The 19,600-nt window shown below is 47.9% G+C and overlaps 1 protein-coding gene across 1 annotated transcript in view; it reads left to right on the top strand.

The window, feature by feature from the left end:
* The first annotated feature begins 4,518 nt into the window (after nt 1–4,518).
* LOC122387618 (heparan-alpha-glucosaminide N-acetyltransferase-like) overlaps nt 4,519–19,600 on the top strand; it is a 126,769-nt gene continuing 111,687 nt past the window's right edge. Inside the window, exon 1 of the mRNA XM_043377978.1 lies at nt 4,519–4,548. The gene's annotated coding sequence lies outside the window, so the exon portion shown is untranslated. The remainder of the gene's footprint in view (nt 4,549–19,600) is intronic.

Here is a 19,600-nt window from a genome sequence, read left to right on the forward strand (position 1 = left end):
TGATTCCGAAAATGTACCTCTTTAGGGTGGTATTTTGCACCGTTAACGAGTTAACGATCCGTTAACATTTCAGCAGCATATATCGATTTCAGCAGCAAATTTTCGGGGTCTTTTGATTTGGCTGAAAATCGCTACGTGGTCGAAAATTGCTAATAATTGAGTTTGAAAATTTGACGTCATCATTTTTGACCAGTGTTTTCGCTATAACTTGGCCAAAAAAGAGGCATCAATCTCAAATTTGTTCTCAATTTGTTCTCAAATCTGTTACAACCAACCTCAGTCTCCCCTACCCTCGCCGGCGCTGGCGGCTGGTTGCGGGGCAGGGCAGAACTGGGACTCCCACGCTCTGTCCCACACAGAGCGAGACCACTCTATCGGCGTCTAGCCGCAGGGCTGTGTCTGCGACCCTCGGTGAATCGCGCAGGGGCGGCAGCAGGCCCGTGTTCTGGTGGCGTATATTCGAATCCAGTATGAGTAGAGCATGAGTCCCGAAAAATTCTTCAGAAACTAAGGAAATTCTCGCGGGGCAAGACGTCTGTCAAACTAGAAGCGAGCAGCGAGCAGCGAGTCCAGCAGCGAGAAACGGGCTATCCCGATTTAGCTGAAAATTTGCTCACAGAGCCATCTCAGCACGCTGATTCCGAAAATCATGGTCTCTAGGGTGGGAATCTTTACCGTTCTCGAGATAGAACCCTCTAAAGTTCTTACCACCCATGACCGGGCCATCCCGATTTGGCTGAAAATTTGCTCACAGAGCCTTCTCAGCACGCTGATTCCGAATATCATGGTCCCTAGGGTGGGGATCTTTACCGTTCTCGAGATAGAACCCTCTAAAGTTCTAACCACCCATGACCGGGCCATCCCGATTTGGCTGAAAATTTGCTTACAGAGCCTTCTCAGCACGCTGATTCCGAAAATCATGGTCTCTGGGGTGGGAACTGGGAATCTTAATCGTTCTCGGGATAGAAACCTCTAAAATTTTCGACACCCATGACCAGGCCATCCCGATTTGGCTGAAAATTGGCTCACAGAGCCTTCTCAGCACCCTGATTCCGAAAATCATGGTCTCTAGGGTGGGAATCTTTACCGTTCTCGAGATAGAACCCTCTAAAGTTCTTACCACCCATGACCGGGCCATCCCTATTTGGCTGAAAATTTGCTCACAGAGCCTTCTCAGCACGCTGATTCCGAAAATCATGGTCTCTAGGGTGGGAATCTTTACCGTTCTCGAGATAGAACCCTCTAAAGTTCTTACCACCCATGACCGGGCCATTCCGATTTGGCTGAAAATTTGCTCACAGAGCCTTCTCAGCGCGCTGATTCCGAATATCATGGTCCCTAGGGTGGGAATTTTTACTGTTCTCGAGATAGAACCCTCTAAAGCTCTTACCACCCATGACCGGGCCATCCCGATTTGACTGGGATGGCCCGGTCGATTTGACAGACCGGTTTTTCGGAATCAGCGTGCTGAGAAGGCTCTGTTAGAAAATTTTCAACCAAATCAGGATGGCCCGGTCATGGGTGTCGAAAACTTTAGAAGGGTTCTATCTCGAGAAGGGTAAAGATTCCCACCCTAGAGACTATGATTTTTGGAATCAGCGTGCTTAGAAGGCTCTGTGAGCAAATTTTCAGCCAAATCGGGATGGCCCGGTCTTTGGTGTCGAAAACTTTAGAGGGTTCTATCTCTAGAACGGTAAAGATTTTCACCCTAGAGACCATGATTTTCGGAATCAGCGTGCTGAGAAGGCTCTGTGAGCAAATTTTCAGCCGAATCGGGATGGCACGGTCATGGGTGGTAAGAACTTTAGAGGGTTCTATCTCGATAACAGTAAAGATTCCCACCCTAGAGACCATGTTTTTCGGAATCAGCGTGCTGAGAAGGCTCTGTAAGCAAATTTTCAGCCAAATCGGGATGGCCCGGTCATGGGTGGTTAGAACTTTAGAGGGTTATATCTGGATAACAGTAAGGATTCCCACCGCCACCCTAGATACCATGATTTTCGGAAATAGCGTGCTGAGAAGGCTCTGTGAGCAAATTTTCAGCCAAATCGGGATGGCCCGGTCACGGGTGCAAAGAACTTTAGAATGTTCTATCTCGAGAACGGTGAAGATTCGGGATTCCCACCCTAGAGACCATGATTTTCGGAATCAGCGTGCTGAGAAGGCTCTGTGAGCAAATTTTCAGTCAAATCGGGATGGCCCGGTCATGTGTGTCGAAAACTTTAGAGGGTCTATCTCGAGAACGGTAAAGATTCCCACCCTAGAGACCATGATTTTCGGAATCAGCGTGCTGAGAAGGCTCTGTGAGCAAAATTTCAGCTAAATCGGGATGGCCCGTTTCTCGCTGCTGGACTCGCTGCTCGCTGCTCGCTGCTATAGTTTGACAGACGTCTTGCCCCGCGAGAATTTCTCTAGTTTCTGAAGAATTTTTTCGGGACCCATGCCAATGCGCTCTGCGTGTATGTCTCGTATGTCTATATATGCGGCCTTGCGTGTATGTGTAACAGCACAAAATTTACGTGTCCGGACAAAATTTCGTCTGACATTTTTTCGTCGGACAGTTTTTCGTCCGCAGATTTTCGTCCGACTTTTTTCGTCTCGCATTTTTTCGTCTGTACATTTTTTCGTCTGTGCATTTTTTCGTCTGTACATTTTTTCGTCTGTACCTACATTTTTTCGTCCGAACATTTTTTCGTTCGTATATTTTTTCGTCTGTACATATTTTCGTCCGGACATTTTTTCGTTCAATAAATTTTACGTCTGTGCACCCAAGGTTGAGTGAAAACATACTACAATGATATTAAACTGTGAGGCAAATGACGTCATAATAATACTCGGGGCGAAGCAGTGCAGTGCCGAAGGCAATGCCTTAGGAGAGATTACAGGCAATGGTAAGTCAAATATTTTTAGGTTAAGTGGTTGTGTATCTGGCTTCAGGCCGAAGGCCTGAAGCCTGATGCATAACCACTTAACCTAAAAATATTTGAATTACCATTGCTTGCAATCTATTCATGCAAGTAACTTTTTCCTTATCCCCCGGTAGGCAAACATCAGTAGGTAAGGTTAGGTAAGGTTAGGTTAGGTTAGGTTAGGTTAGGTTAGGTTAGGTTACGTTACGTTACGTTAAAATTGTAGACGTAAAAATGTCCGGACGAAAAAACGCACAGACGAAAAAATATACGAACGAAAAAATGTCCGGACGAAAAAATGTACAGACGAAAAAATGAACAGACGAAAAATGCACAGACGAAACAATGCAGGGTATATAAAACAACGGGTACACCAACGACGCGGAAAGCGCCCATTTTACCTGGATAAGATACATGGTAGGTGATATATTTTTTGAATGTGGAAAAATAGAGTAGGCATTCTATTCTGACGAGTAAAGCCAAATTCATAAAGCAGTAATTTTTATATTATATGTACCAGAAATAACATACTGACCATAGTTTAAAACTTAGTCTAAAGTTAGTTGAAAGGCGTATAGTTGATACTAAGATGGAAGGAATCAATGGAAGGCGGAAATGGCGCAGCTGTTTCATTCTTAAAATGTGTTCGCAAGCAGGATTTACGTGATGCTAGCGACATCTATTAATGCAATCGGGGACGCTGATTGGCTGACCGAGTCCGTGAGCAGTATCACTAATGTACGCCAGTACAGGGTTGATGCAATGTGCGCATGCGCAGGAACTTTGGCTCTCATGGAGGGGCTTTTGGTACCTCGGGCAGCGCCCCAAGGCCCTATATAGAAGGTATGCTCATTAGGCCGAAGCAGCGATTTCCGTGACGTCACTGGTACGAAGGGTCGGACGGCTGTAATGCAATCCTATGGAAAATGACCCAACTTTAGGGCTCTCCCACATAGCTGCCAACCTCGACACTAAGGTGAAAGTTATATCACATAAAAGCTCAAATCAAGACGAACAAGAAACCTATCTGACGTTTTTACGTATTACTAACGGCTTAGACTCTATTCAAGTATATTCAGAGCTCTGCATTACCTCACTTTTTCTGCCGTCAATGCCACTACAAATGTCTAGTCGGCGCACGTGCGCTTGTCGAGCGGGGACCACCAGTCGGGCGATTCAGAGCTGCCGCCCAATCAGAACGCCGCAATGCCGTGACGTCATTGGTCGCACACGACACGTTACGGAGATAGGGATGAGACAGCCCTGGCAGCGCCCAATGCTTTTTGGACCTGTTATGGCCTCCGCATCGAAAAATGCTAGATAAAAAGGTTGTAGAGGAAGCTTGAGGATACATTTCCTCACAATAATATTGGCACTTTATCTTTTAGCTTACGTGTGAGGCTCGCTTGAAAAAGGTCGATTTAACATGGAAACCCTATGGGGTAGTAGTTTTTGAGCGCCCATTTGGCCTAATGCTACCAACTGTTACTGGCTACCCCTGAAAAAATATACAGACGAAAAAATGCGAGACGAAAAAAAGTCGGACGAAAATCTTCGGACGAAAAATTGTCCGACGAAAATCTGCTGGACGAAAAACCGTCATGGAATCCAAAATTTATGTTTTAGGTACATAAAATAGGTATGTAGGTATGGTAAAATAGGTATGTTAGGTATGTACAATCAGGGGCGGATCCAGGAAAACTCCAAGGGGAGGGTCATGAATCGAAATGGTGCCCCTACCTATACCCAAAATTAAAAACTCAACGGATTTCGTCCACTTCATTTTGGTGGTGCCCCCATTTTCAGTTTTTTATTTTTGTTTTTTTATTATTTTTAGTCAGTATCTTAACTCTATATTTGCCGGTCCCGTAGCTCAGTTGGTAGAGCGTTGGACTCCGCGTGGTGAGAGCACGCGTTCCCGGTTATAACAGTCCGGGTTCGAAGCGCGACGGGCGCTTGACATTTATGGGCCTCCTGACAGGTATGGTTGCGGTTGGTGGCAGGCCGTAGCCAGGCGAAGTCAGTGAGGGGACCGGCCGTGCGCGGCTATGTGCGCACGTTAAACTTTGGACTCTAAATTCTGCCATAGAACCGGAATTGCGCGATCGGAGGGTAGAGGGCAGGGTCACCGCAACAAGCTTCGCTTAGCGGTGGCTCTGTCCTTGTGAATCCTTCCTATCAAAAGGTTCGGACTAAATTTATATAAAAAAAAACTCTTAGCCACAACCACATTTACCAATTGTAAGCAAGTATATATGAATGTGCTATGTGTATATATGTTGTGGACGCTGAGTAGTGAGTACTTACCAGGAACGTTATCAGGTAAGCAAATCGTTGTCAGTCCGACGAACTTGACCCTGGCGTCTAAAGGGTCTGTCCTTGACAATTCAGACTTGTCAGGGGCACCAAAGTCCTTCCAGGGACACCACAAACCTGTCAGGGGCACCTACGGCCTTGTAGGGGCGCCACAGGCCCGCCAGGGGCACCACAGGCCTGCCATGAAGCAGGGGCACCACAGGTCTAGCAAGTATACACGACAGGCCTGTCAGGGGCACAACGGGCCTGTTGGGCCCATGAGCACCCCTAGGGGCAGGGGCACCACAGTCCTTCCAGGGGCACCGCAGGCCTGTGAGGGGCACCAGCGGCCTAGCAGGGGCACCAGTCAACACAGGCCTGCCAGGGGCACCACAGACCTGCCAGGGGCACCAGAGGCCTGCCAGGAGCACCACCGACCTCGCAGGGGTAACTTGGGCCTGTCAGGGCCCAGGGGCACCACGGGCCTGTCGAGAGGCACTTCAGGCTTTTCAGGGGCACCATAGTCCTCTCCGGGCGCAGGGGTAGCAGGGGCACCAGAGGCCTGCCAGGGGCACTACCCTAGCAAGGGCACCACTGGTCTATCAGGGGCACCACGAGCCTGTCATAGCCAGGCATCTCAGGCTTGTCAAGGCCCAGGGGCACCACAGGTCTGTGAGGGGCACCAGCGACCTAGCAGGGGCACCAGTCAACACAGGTCTGCCAGGGGCGCCACAGACCTGCCAGGGGCACCACAGACCTGCCAGGGGCACCAGAGGTCTGCCAGAGGCACCACCGGCCTCGCAGGGGCACCTTGGGCCTGTCAGGGGCACCACGGGCCTGCCGAGGGGCACTTCAGACTTTTCAGGGACACCAGTCCTCTCCGGGCGCAGTGGTACCAGCGGCTTAGCAAGGGCACCAGAGGCCTGCCAGGGGCACCAGCGGCCTAGCAAGGGCACCAGAGGCCTGCCAGGGACACCACAGGCCTAACAAGGGCACCACGGGCCTGTCAGGGGCACCTTAGGCTTGTCAGGGCCCAGGGACACCACAGTCCTTCCAAGGGCACCGCAAGCCTGTCAGGGGCACCAGAGGCCTGCCAGGGGCACCACAGGCCTAGCAAGGGCACCACTGGCCTGTCAGGGGCACCCCAGGCTTGTCTGGGCCCATGGGGCACCACAGTCCTTCCAGGGGCATTACAAGCCTGTCAGGGGCACCAGAGGCCTAGCAAGGGCACCACAGGCCTGCCATGGACACCACAGGCCTGCCAGGGGCACCACCGGCCTTGCAGGGGCGCCTCAGGCCTGTCAGGGGCACCACGTGCCTGCCGGGGACACTTCAGGCTTGTCAAGGGCGTTACAGTCCTGTCAGGGCCCAGGGGCACCAGGCCCGTGGTGTCCCTGCTAGGCCTGTGGTGCCCCTGGCGGTCCTGTGGTGCCCCTGTCAGGACTGTGATACCCCTGATAGGCCGGTGGTGCCCCTGGCAGGTCTTTGGGCCCCCGGGCCTCAAGGGGGGGGCCATGACCCATGTGACCCCCCCCCTTGGATCCACCCCTGTGTACAATAGGAATAAGGAATAAGGATGGTAATGGGCTAAGGAGGCCACAGGTGGCCCATAGGACGCCCATATCTCGTCTATCTGTTACTTTTGTTACTTTGCACTTCATGTCTCGTGATTCCTCGTGGTTGCCATCAGCTTGTCGAACTCCCTTTTGAACTGGATCGTGGTTTTTGCCGTGTGAACTTGTTCAGTTAGCTTGTTCCACTTGTTGATTACCCGTTGTGAGAAGGAGTGTCCTCGTTTAGAAGTTGCAAATCGGCGTTTATACAGTTTAAAAGCTGACCCTCTCTGACGATTCGGTTTAACGGTGAAAAGTTCACTGAGGTCAATTGACTGGAGCCCGTGCAGAACTTTATGAACTTGTAACATGTCACCCCTCTGTCTTCTAGCTTCCAGCGTGGTCAGGCCAAGATCCTTCAATCTCTCTTCATATGTCTTTCCTGCCATGCCGGGGACATGTCTGGTTGCAACGCGTTGGACCCTCTCTATCTTCTTGACCAGTCCTTTCTTGTGTGGTGACCAGACCTGTGGGCAGTACTCAACATGAGATCTCACATATGTTTTGAAGAGTAGATTGAACATCTTGGGCTTGAGTTTTTCAAATGTTCTTCTTATAATACCCCAACTGGCAAACGCTTTGTTGACACTTGCTGCTCGAAATCCAGATTCGAATCAATCCGAGCCCTGATCGGCGGCCGGCTAGTACTCTTGCCCGCGCTCACATACGTGCACGTTACCCCGGCAACGGGCTATTGACCAATGAGAAGCGAGAAAAGTGTTACGTCACTGCGATTTTTCATATACCTGTGCCCCCCGGACGTGACGTAGTGTGCTCGCGCGCGTGCAGGGCCTCTGCGATCGAAAAAGAGCGCTAGCAGCGCGCCACTCGACGCCGCAATTGTCAAAAGCGGCGTGTTAGTATGCTTTATTATGAATGATGTGTGTAAAAGTGAGTTTTTATGTTGTTTATTTGGAGGAAATGGTTGCAATAAATTAAGTTATTTTTATTTCTGTTAGTTGAAGTTTTTATTCAAAAGATTTCGGTCTATGCCATTGATATTTATTGAAAATACCTTCGCTGGAATAAATTGCAGATATTTGGCAACTGAAGTGTTAGGAAAGCCTAAATGATATGTAAAAAGGTAAGAGACACCGTGATTATCATTTGAGAAACGAAAATATATGAATTTTCCTTATAAGACTCGCTCAATATGCTACTCCGCGGTTTATGCCCCGAGGGTGTCCGAGGGTTCCCGTTAGTTTGTCGTTGGCGCTCGGCTCGCGCGCGAGCCGACGTCACCGCCTGTGACGTCGGCTCGCGAAATACGTCATACCCTGCACACAAAATAGCCGGCTGCCGAACAGCGCTCACACCAGGGCCCTGTTTCACCGGTGATAGCAGCACGCCACTATCAAATTGCGCGAGCTGACGTAATGTGATGACGTCATACTGCTGACGTAAGGGATAATTCTGGCGCACGATTGCCGCAATATTGTTTTACGTCATCAACCAAATGTTCGAAGTTTACGTCCAAATTTTCCTTAAAACCAACTTTTTTTAAATACATCATATTAAAAAATATTTATTGAAAATAAATATACTATACTGACTGCATAAACTCTTACTTTTAAAGGCTCATACGTCACTTAATGCCGCGGCCAAGGTCGCGGCAATCGTGCGCCGGAACTGCCCATCACGTCAACAGTATGGCGTCATGACATGACGTCAGCTCGCGAAACGTGATAGCAGCTTGCTGCTATCACCGGTGAAACAGGGCCCTGAGCTCTGTTCGCACCCCGTTTATTTATCAGCAGACTTATGACGTCGGCGGTCGATTTACGTCACGGGACATGACGTCATCACTGCAAGCTACGTGCTACGTGAAAGAGACATATATGATGCTGTACTGACATTGGTGGCGCACATAAGCAAATGCTCTCCGCACTGTTTTGTGTGTTTATTGTTTCACATAAGTATGTTTTGATTATATTCGGTTTTGAAAATTTATTTTTTTGTGTTAGGTATTTAATTTTATATGCTGTTTATTTGTTCAGCCATAGGTGGCAGGCATAGAACGTTCATTTTCTATTTGTAAAAGATTTTACCTGCGTTTTTGTTTTTGTTTTGGAGTACCTACTTCATAGAAGAGCATTTCAATTAGTGTTTGATTGTGTCAGAACATGTGTGCTAAAATGCAATATTTTGCTTCATTAGATTTGCTGTCCCCTGAAGTTTGTAAGGATTAAAATACTTGGCCACTCAATATTGTCATTTTATTTCCCAATTTATGTTTACAGTTATTTATTATAAGTAGGTACTGTGTGGTGATACTTTTGCTGTTTCTTCCTTCAAATTATTGTTATTGCCTTGTGTTTTATCTTGGCATACCTATCCAGTATCCATGTAATTTTTTATCTTAAATATAGGAAAATATTCCCAAGAAGGCACTGAATTCATAGCACTCGTACATGTGGTGATTGTTGGTGATGTGTATCTCGGACCATGAAGCTTGAAAGCCTACTTACTTATGTGCCACAATTTTTAATATTCAAGTTGATTTTTAATGATGAAATTATAAAAAGTTGTTCAGAACCTTGCACGGACTGGTTTGCATATGGAATGATCAGTTCTCATCAATCCAAACAAAAATATGGCACATGCTCATGAGAACATTTACTGCAGGTCTTTGTCCATTTGCTGGAAAATGCCTTCCGCCAGCTGTCCGGTAAAGTCTTCAGACCTGAGGCATCATCCTGTTATCACTCTGAATAGCTTGGTGAGGTTGCTGAAGGCCTCTATTACTGCTTCCTCTGAGGCTCTGACCCTGAGGTGCTTGAGCAAAAAGCATTTTGGACTTTAAAGGAGGGAGTCAATTTTCTGATCCCTTGTTTTCTTGGCAGGTGATTTATCGCTGCTTGGGGCCAGCGGCCCATCGGACAGCCTTGAGAAGACCGCCGCACGCTGTTTGCAGTCCGTCGACCACCTGTCTTCAACGGACGGACGCCCTCGGTCCCACTCAGCAATTGACTGAAGCCTATCGCGCCGATATGCTCGCTCATCTTCCATCCTCCCTCGCCCTGCCTGATGGTTTCGACGACCCGGGCTGTGGTCCCTGAGTTTCGGAACCCGTCTCGCTGGCCTGCCAGCAGGAGGCCTGGCGCTCGTCGCAGACGAGCGCTGCAGTGTGGCCAAATGCCTTTAATTTTTTGGCATTGATTCGTTGTGTGACGTTGTTTTGTTCGCATGTGGCCATGTGGATAAGGCTACTGGCCAGTGGCCTTATCCTTCTCGTTAAATTTGTTATCTGGAAATAAATGTCACCACTCACCATAAATGTGTTCTACATGGGCAATGACTAACTATTCTACTGTATATTTTACGGATGTCACATTTCATGGTGCTTCAGGATAGATATCACAAGCGTCGTACCTCTTTGTTACGTTGATGACGCACCTGTAACCGCAGGCAATAACAGCCGGACACAGGCTGACACGCGCTATTCACCGATGGGCATATGAACAGATGGGTGTCGTGATCGTGGGCATGGTACTGCCTAGACTCGGCAATAATTAGGGCATTTTTAATTCTCGCCGAACCTATCGGTTTTCTTCATCAGATGCCGTTTAGGGGGAGGGTAGATGGACTCTGCCCTCCCCGCCCCTCGCCATTTCGGACTAAATTGCGACATTTTAGGGCCGTGCAGAAGTTCACTTACGACGTCCCAAGTCAGTAACCTGACCTGACCTAATAATGTGGTCGGTGTGAAGATCCGTCTTTAATGTTCAAGTGCGCCAGCTTTCATCTCTATACCAGCGCCTTCCGAGCAATTATCTTTAAAAAACGTCGAGGCCGACACCCGAACCCCCTCTTCTCGGTGGCGAGGGCTAGGGGGTAGTGCTTATTAAGGGAGAATGGCTGTGCTATTTGACTGTGCCGTTCGAGCCCTACCAACACCTGTGATGAACCGACGCCCGGTGCGAAAGGAACATCGGCGTTCTCGGCCAGTAGCGGCGGAACACCTTCAATGAAGGGGGGGGGGCACTGCCGACCTTTTGTACAATTTAGTCCCATTTAAAAGAATTTAGATTCTTTCCATGCAACGCCCATAGGAGGGCTTATGTAAAAATGTCAAAATCAAAGGGGGCACGGTGCCCCGGTGCCCTCCCCATTCCGCCGCCTATGTTCTCGGCAAAGTTGCCAATGATTTGCAAAGTTTGAATGATTCACTGCATAATGCCAAGTCCTTTTGGCTCCTGCGAGATGTCGCTAGCGCGTTGATGAAGTTCAATATAGAGGTCACTAGCGTCGAGCCATGAAACCCAAGATTACTTTCATGAAACCTACGCAGCTAACGGATGGGGCTGCAGACAAAAGTACGCCAAAAGTACGTCGTGACCGTGGTCTCCGCTGCTAAGCAACAATCAAAAGGGACATTGCTCAGCTTGTTTGGCGCACGTGTGACAGCGGCGCGGGGCGCGCCCAACGGCCGCGCCTTCGCTGCGGTTGGCCCACAGCGACCGCACGAACTCTGCGGTTATAACAGCAGCCTACGTCACACACTGCTGGCGCGACTCGAGCTCCTATTGGACAAATTCACGTGGTCTCCGTTGCTAGGCAACAATCTCGTCCATCAGCCAGCGTATGGATGGTGGCAGTGGTTTTGTAGTGCCGGTAACTTTTTTGTCTGCGTTTTAGATCACTTTGTAGCCCCACTAAAAGAAGAAATATCTCACTTTTGTGGTTGCCCATAGTAAGCGCACGGCATCCTACGTCAGCAGCCTGCGTGCGTTTCTCGGCCTCTCATTGGTCAACAGCACAGTCCTATCTCTTCAACACAGTAGCCACCTAGCGGGCTGTTGGGGAAGCTGTTTTGACCGCAGCGGGCGAACAGAGCTCAGAGCTCTGTTCGCACCCCGTTTATTTATCAGCAGACCTATGACGTCGGCGGTCGATTTACGTCACGGGACATGACGTCATCACTGCAAGCTACGTGCTACATGAAAGAGACATATATGATGCTGTACTGACATTGGTGGCGCACATCAACAAATGCTCTCCCGCGCTGTTTTGTGTGTATATTGTTTCACATAGGTACCTATGTTGTGATTATAGTCGATTTTGAAAATTTATTTTTTGTGTTATTTGATTTTATATGCTGTTCATTTGTTCAGCCATAGGTGACAGGCATAGAACGTTTATTTTCTATTTGTAAACGATTTTACCTACGTTTTTGTTTTTGTTTTGGAGTACCTACTTCATAGAAGAGCATTTCAATTTCAATTTAGTGTTTGATTGTGTCAGAATATGTGTGCCAAAATGCAATATTTTGCTTCATTAGATTCGCTGTCTCCTGAAGTTTGTAAGGATTTGTAAACAGTGATTTTTTATCTTAAATATAGGAAAATATTCCCAAGAAGGCACTGAATTCATAGCACTCGTACATGTGGTGATTGTTGGTGGTGTGTATCCCGTACCGTGAAGCTTGAAAGCCCACTTATATGCCACAATTTTTAATATTCAAGCTGATTTTTAATGATGAAATTATGAAAGTTGTTCAGAACCTTGCACGGACTGGTTTACATATGGAATGATAAATAAACAGTTCTCATCAATCCAAACAAAAATATGGCACATGCTCATGAGAACATTTACTGCAGGTCTTTGACCATTTGCTGGAAAATGCCTTCCGCCAGCTGTCCGGTAAAGTCTTCAGACCTGAGGCATCATCCTGTTATCACTCTGAATAGCTTGGTGAGGTTGCTGAAGGCCTCTATTACTGCTTCCTCTGAAGCTCTGACCCTGAGGTGCTTGAGCAATAAGCATTTTGGACTTTGAAGGAGGGAGTGAATTTTCTGATCCCTTGTTTTCTTGGCAGGTGATTTATCGCTGCTTAGGGCCAGCGGCCCATCGGACAGCCTTGAGAAGACGGCCGCACGCTGTTTGCAGTCCGTCGACCTCCTGTCTTCAATGGACGGACGCCCTCGGTCCCACTCAGCAATTGACTGAAGCCTATCGCGCCGATATGCTCGCTCATCTTCCATCATCGCCCTGCCTGATGGTTTCGACGACCCGGGCTGTGGTCCCTGAGGTTCGGAACCCGTCTCGCTGGCCTGCCAGCAGGAGGCCTGGCGCTCGTCGCAGACGAGCGCTGCAGTGTGGCCAGTGAACCTGATGCTTCACTGGCCACACTGCTGGCACTGATACTGCACATCGCACAGCTCGTTATATAACAATTGATGACATGTCAGGCGTGATTTATTTGTAGAAATTTGTATACAGCCTTTTGGCATTGATTCGTTGTGTGACGTTGTTTTGTTCGCATGTGGCCATGTGGATAAGGCTACTGGCCAGTGGCCATAGCCTTATCCTTCTTATCTGGAAATAAATGTCACCACTCGGCACTCACCATAAATGTGTTCTACATGGGCAATGACTAACTATTCTACTGTACATTTTACGGATGTCACATTTCATGGTGCTTCAGGATAGATATCACAAGCGTCGTACTTCTTTGTTACGTTGATGACGCACCTGTAACCGCAGGCAATAACAGCCGGACACAGGCTGACACGCGCTATTCACCGATGGGCATATGAACAGATGGGTGTCGTGATCGTGGGCATGGTACTGCCCAGACTCGGCAATAATTAGGGCATTTTTAATTCTCGCCGAACCTATCGGTTTTCTTCATCAGATGCCGTTTAGGGGGAGGGTAGATGGACTCTGCCCTCCCCGCCCCTCGCCATTTCGGACTAAATTGCGACATTTTAGGGCCGTACAGAGGTTCACTTACGACGTCCCAAGTCAGTAACCTGACCTGACCTAATAATGTGGTCGGTGTGAAGATCCGTCTTTAATGTTCAAGTGCGCCAGCTTTCATCTCTATACCAGCGCCTTCCGAGCAATTATCTTTAAAAAACGTCGAGGCCGACACCCGAACCCCCTCTTCTCGGTGGCGAGGGCTAGGGGGTAGTGCTTATTAAGGGAGAATGGCTGTGCTATTTGACTGTGCCATTCGAGCCCTACCAACACCTGTGATGAACCGACGCCCGGTGCGAAAGGAACATCGGCGTTCTCGGCCAGTAGCGGCGGAACACCTTCAATGAAGGGGGGGGGGGCACTGCCGACCTTTTGTCCCATTCTAAATTCTTTCCATGCAACGCCCAGAGGGCTTATAATTAGATAAATAAAAGAAGTTGACCTTTTCCTCGACATCAAAAATGTAAAAAGCCGAATAATATATTTTAAAAAAACGTCTTTTAACATTGTTATCACGTTGGTTTGATAAAGGCCAGTGGCCGAAAGCTCACCGTTTTTTTTAATATATTATTCGGCTTTTTACATTTTTGATGTCGAGGAAAAGGTCAACTTCTTTTATTTATCTAATTATATTCAATATGTTCCTCGCTCGAGCACTTAGTAATATTGCCCATAGGGCTTATGTAAAAATGTCAAAATCAAAGGGGGCACGGTGCCCGGTGCCCTCCCCATTCCGCCGCCTATGTTCTCGGCAAAGTTGCCAATGATTTGCAAAGTTTGAATGATTCACTGCATAATGCCAAGTCCTTTTGGCTCCTGCGAGATGTCGCTAGCGCGTTGATGAAGTTCAATATAGAGGTCACTAGCGTCGAGCCATGAAACCCAAGATTACTTTCATGAAACCTACGCAGCTAACGGATGGGGCTGCAGACAAAAGTACGCCAAAAGTACGTCGTGACCGTGGTCTCCACTGCTAAGCGACAATCAAAAGGGACATTGCTCAGCTTGTTTGGCGCACGTGTGACAGCGGCGCGGGGCGCGCCCAACGGCCGCGCCCAAGGCAGTATATAGCCGCGCCTTCGCTGCGGTTGGCCCACAGCGACCGCACGAACTCTGCGGTTATAACAGCAGCCTACGTCACACACTGCTGGCGCGACTCGAGCTCCTATTGGACAAATTCACGTGGTCTCCGTTGCTAGGCAACAATCTCGTCCATCAGCCAGCGTATGGATGGTGGCAGTGGTTTTGTAGTGCCGGTAACTTTTTTGTCTGCGTTTTAGATCACTTTGTAGCCCCATTAAAAGAAGAACTATCTCACTTTTGTGGTTGCCCATAGTAAGCGCACGGCAGCCTACGTCAGCAGCCTGCGTGCGTTTCTCGGCCTCTCATTGGTCAACAGCACAGTCCTATCTCTTCAACACAGTAGCCACCTAGTGGGCTGTTGGGGAAGCTGTTTTAACAGCAGCGGGCGAACAGAGCTCTGAGCTCTGTTCGCACCCCGTTTATTTATCAGCAGACTTATGACGTCGGCGGTCGATTTACGTCACGGGACATGACGTCATCACTGCAAGCTACGTGCTACGTGAAAGAGACATATATGATGCTGTACTGACATCGGTGGCGCACATAAACAAATGCTCTCCGCACTGTTTTGTGTGTTTATTGTTTCACATAGGTATCAGTATGTTGTGATTATATTCGGTTTTGAAAATTTATTTTTTGTGTTAGGTATTTAATTTTATATGCTGTTTATTTGTTCAGCCATAGGTGGCAGGCATAGAACGTTCATTTTCTATTTGTAAACGATTTTACCTGCGTTTTTGTTTTTGTTTTGGAGTACCTACTTCATAGAAGAGCATTTCAATTTAGTGTTTGATTGTGTCAGAATATGTGTGCTAAAATGCAATATTTTGCTTCATTAGATTTGCTGTCCCCTGAATTTTGTAAGGATTAAAATACTTGGCCACTCAATATTGTCATTTTATTTCCCAATTTATGTTCACAGTTATTTATTATAAGTAGGTACTGTGTGGTGATACTTTTGCTGTTTCTTCCTTCAAATTATTGTTATTGCCTTGTGTTTTATCTTGGCATACCTATCCATGTAATTTTTTATCTTAAATATAGGAAAATATTCCCAAGAAGGCACTGAATTCATAGCACTCGTACATGTGGTGATTGTTGGTGATGTGTATCCCGGACCGTGAAGCTTGAAAGCCTACTTATGTGCCACAATTTTTAATATTCAAGTTGATTTTTAATGATGAAATTATAAAAAGTTGTTCAGAACCTTGCACGGACTGGTTTGCATATGGAATGATCAGTTCTCATCAATCCAAACAAAAATATGGCACATGCTCATGAGAACATTTACTGCAGGTCTTTGTCCATTTGCTGGAAAATGCCTTCCGCCAGCTGTCCGGTAAAGTCTTCAGACCTGAGGCATCATCCTGTTATCACTCTGAATAGCTTGGTGAGGTTGCTGAAGGCCTCTATTACTGCTTCCTCTGAGGCTCTGACCCTGAGGTGCTTGAGCAAAAAGCATTTTGGACTTTAAAGGAGGGAGTCAATTTTCTGATCCCTTGTTTTCTTGGCAGGTGATTTATCGCTGCTTAGGGCCAGCGGCCCATCGGACAGCCTTGAGAAGACCGCCGCACGCTGTTTGCAGTCCGTCGACCACCTGTCTTCAACGGACGGACGCCCTCGGTCCCACTCAGCAATTGACTGAAGCCTATCGCGCCGATATGCTCGCTCATCTTCCATCCTCCCTCGCCCTGCCTGATGGTTTCGACGACCCGGGCTGTGGTCCCTGAGTTTCGGAACCCGTCTCGCTTGCCTGCCAGCAGGAGGCCTGGCGCTCGTCGCAGACGAGCGCTGCAGTGTGGCCAAATGCCTTTAATTTTTTTGGCATTGATTCGTTGTGTGACGTTGTTTTGTTCGCATGTGGCCATGTGGATAAGGCTACTGGCCAGTGGCCTTATCCTTCTCGTTAAATTTGTTATCTGGAAATAAATGTCACCACTCACCATAAATGTGTTCTACATGGGCAATGACTAACTATTCTACTGTATATTTTACGGATGTCACATTTCATGGTGCTTCAGGATAGATATCACAAGCGTCGTACCTCTTTGTTACGTTGATGACGCACCTGTAACCGCAGGCAATAACAGCCGGACACAGGCTGACACGCGCTATTCACCGATGGGCATATGAACAGATGGGTGTCGTGATCGTGGGCATGGTACTGCCTAGACTCGGCAATAATTAGGGCATTTTTAATTCTCGCCGAACCTATCGGTTTTCTTCATCAGATGCCGTTTAGGGGGAGGGTAGATGGACTCTGCCCTCCCCGCCCCTCGCCATTTCGGACTAAATTGCGACATTTTTGGGCCGTGCAGAAGTTCACTTACGACGTCCCAAGTCAGTAACCTGACCTGACCTAATAATGTGGTCGGTGTGAAGATCCGTCTTTAATGTTCAGGTGCGCCAGCTTTCATCTCTATACCAGCGCCTTCCGAGCAATTATCTTTAAAAAACGTCGAGGCCGACACCCGAACCCCCTCTTCTCGGTGGCGAGGGCTAGGGGGTAGTGCTTATTAAGGGAGAATGGCTGTGCTATTTGACTGTGCCATTCGAGCCCTACCAACACCTGTGATGAACCGACGCCCGGTGCGAAAGGAACATCGGCGTTCTCGGGCAGTAGCGGCGGAACACCTTCAATGAAGGGGGGGGGGCACTGCCGACCTTTTGTCCCATTCTAAATTCTTTCCATGCAACGCCCATAGGGCTTATGTAAAAATGTCAAAATCAAAGGGGGCACGGTGCCCCGGCCGGTGCCCTCCCCATTCCGCCGCCTATGTTCTCGGCAAAGTTGCCAATGATTTGCAAAGTTTGAATGATTCACTGCATAATGCCAAGTCCTTTTGGCTCCTGCCAGATGTCGCTAGCGCGTTGATGAAGTTCAATATAGAGGTCACTAGCGTCGAGCCATGAAACCCAAGATTACTTTCATGAAACCTACGCAGCTAACGGATGGGGCTGCAGACAAAAGTACGCCAAAAGTACGTCGTGACCATGGTCTCCACTGCTAAGCGACAATCAAAAGGGACATTGCTCAGCTTGTTTGGCGCACGTGTGACAGCGGCGCGGGGCGCGCCCAACGGCCGCGCCTTCGCTGCGGTTGGCCCACAGCGACCGCACGAACTCTGCGGTTATAACAGCAGTCTACGTCACACACTGCTGGCGCGACTCGAGCTCCTATTGGACAAATTCACGTGGTCTCCGTTGCTAGGCAACAATCTCGTCCATCAGCCAGCGTATGGATGGTGGCAGTGGTTTTGTAGTGCCGGTAACTTTTTTGTCTGCGTTTTAGATCACTTTGTAGCCCCATTAAAAGAAGAAATATCTCACTTTTGTGGTTGCCCATAGTAAGCGCACGGCAGCCTACGTCAGCAGCCTGCGTTCGTTTCTCGGCCTCTCATTGGTCAACAGCACAGTCCTATCTCTTCAACACAGTAGCCACCTAGTGGGCTGTTGGGGAAGCTGTTTTGACAGCAGCGGGCGAACAGAGCTCTGAGCTCTGTTCGCACCCCGTTTATTTATCAGCAGACTTATGACGTCGGCGGTCGCTTTACGTCACGGGACATGACGTCATCACTGCAAGCTACGTGCTACGTGAATGAGACATATATGATGCTGTACTGACATTGGTGGCGCACATAAACAAATGCTCTCCGCACTGTTTTTTGTGTTTATTGTTTCACATAGGTATGTTGTGATTATATTCGGTTTTGAAAATTTATTTTTTGTGTTAGGTATTTAATTTTATATGCTGTTTATTTGTTCAGCCATAGGTGGCAGGCATAGAACGTTCATTTTCTATTTGTAAACGATTTTACCTGCGTTTTTGTTTTTGTTTTGGAGTACCTTGACCTACTTCATAGAAGAGCATTTCAATTTAGTGTTTGATTGTGTCAGAATATGTGTGCTAAAATGCAATATTTTGCTTCATAAGATTTGCTGTCCCCTGAAGTTTGTAAGGATTAAAATACTTGGCCACTCAATATTGTCATTTTATTTCCCAATTTATGTTCACAGTTATTTATTATAAGTAGGTACTGTGTGGTGATACTTTTGCTGTTTCTTCCTTCAAATTATTGTTATTGCCTTGTGTTTTATCTTGGCATACCTATCCATGTAATTTTTTATCTTAAATATAGGAAAATATTCCCAAGAAGGCACTGAATTCATAGCACTCGTACATGTGGTGATTGTTGGTGATGTGTATCCCGGACCGTGAAGCTTGGAAGCCTACTTATGTGCCACAATTTTTAATATTCAAGTTGATTTTTAATGATGAAATTATAAAAAGTTGTTCAGAACCTTGCATGGACTGGTTTGCATATGGAATGATCAGTTCTCATCAATCCAAACAAAAATATGGCACATGCTCATGAGAACATTTACTGCAGGTCTTTGTCCATTTGCTGGAAAATGCCTTCCGCCAGCTGTCCGGTAAAGTCTTCAGACCTGAGGCATCATCCTGTTATCACTCTGAATAGCTTGGTGAGGTTGCTGAAGGCCTCTATTACTGCTTCCTCTGAGGCTCTGACCCTGAGGTGCTTGAGCAAAAAGCATTTTGGACTTTAAAGGAGGGAGTCAATTTTCTGATCCCTTGTTTTCTTGGCAGGTGATTTATCGCTGCTTAGGGCCAGCGGCCCATCGGACAGCCTTGAGAAGACCGCCGCACGCTGTTTGCAGTCCGTCGACCACCTGTCTTCAACGGACGGACGCCCTCGGTCCCACTCAGCAATTGACTGAAGCCTATCGCGCCGATATGCTCGCTCATCTTCCATCCTCCCTCGCCCTGCCTGATGGTTTCGACGACCCGGGCTGTGGTCCCTGAGTTTCGGAACCCGTCTCGCTGGCCTGCCAGCAGGAGGCCTGGCGCTCGTCGCAGACGAGCGCTGCAGTGTGGCCAAATGCCTTTAATTTTTGGCATTGATTCGTTGTGTGACGTTGTTTTGTTCGCATGTGGCCATGTGGATAAGGCTACTGGCCAGTGGCCATAGCCTTATC

Source organism: Amphibalanus amphitrite, unplaced genomic scaffold (genome assembly GCF_019059575.1).
Source record: "Amphibalanus amphitrite isolate SeventyFive unplaced genomic scaffold, NRLGWU_Aamphi_draft 000292F_arrow, whole genome shotgun sequence".
Lineage (NCBI taxonomy): Eukaryota > Metazoa > Arthropoda > Thecostraca > Balanomorpha > Balanidae > Amphibalanus > Amphibalanus amphitrite.